We start from the raw sequence: 844 nt of genomic DNA on the forward strand, positions 1-844 counted from the left end.
ATTTTTTTTACAAATACAAATAGTTTATTTTCATTTCTCTACACTCACTGCAAATAACTTAAATTACAAAATCTACTTTTTTAGTTTACAATACTAGTTAATTATTGACATGGTGTTATTGTTAATTGTAATAAAATTCAAAAAGGGTTTTGCACTGATATCAAAAGATGGACCTCTGTATAGAAAGTAGAATCTGGTTACTTACATAACAAGAATAACTAGGATTCAGCTTACAAGATTCGAATAAAGTTTTTTATGATGAGGTAATAATACCTGGTCATCTATTATCATCAGATCGTCAACAACAAGAGCAACATTAACAGTCACTCAAGCGTTAAACATGACGCGGACAATTTCGTTTATAAAAAGTGTAACACTGAAAGTTATTTATAAAGTTTATATTTAATTCGACATTATCGTCACCGACTCCGATAGCCGTGATCGTCTAGTGGTTAGGACCCTACGTTGTGGCCGTAGTAACCCAGGTTCGAATCCTGGTCACGGCAGCGAAAAGCTGTCGCGGTGGAGTTTATTGTTTTTTTATGATTTTTTAGGAGGTGATTGAATGAGGCAGCTTGATTGCCGAGGCTGTACGGGGACTAATATTTCCAATATTGGCTGGCAACTGTAAAACATAAAGTAAAACTAAGTGTTAATATTTTTTGTCGCTGAGCTTATTTTTACAAACATACAGAAATGTAAACAGTATGATAATTATTCATATGAGCTAAGTTGAATAAAGCGAGGTTTTCACTGTCCGAGAACACTCAGAATACTACTCGCACGCTAATCGGATATTGTAATTTGTAAACAAGTGATCCGATTGATAGATTTATTAAACAAT

General features: G+C 33.4%; 1 non-coding gene across 1 annotated transcript; it reads left to right on the forward strand.

Moving 5' to 3' along the window:
• The first annotated feature begins 434 nt into the window (after positions 1–434).
• Positions 435–506, forward strand: Trnah-gug (transfer RNA histidin (anticodon GUG)). The gene has a single exon. It is a non-coding gene; the product is annotated as a tRNA-His (tRNA).
• Positions 507–844: the final 338 nt, after the last annotated feature.

This window comes from Leptidea sinapis, chromosome 4, assembly GCF_905404315.1.
Source record: "Leptidea sinapis chromosome 4, ilLepSina1.1, whole genome shotgun sequence".
Taxonomy (NCBI): Eukaryota; Metazoa; Arthropoda; class Insecta; order Lepidoptera; family Pieridae; genus Leptidea; species Leptidea sinapis.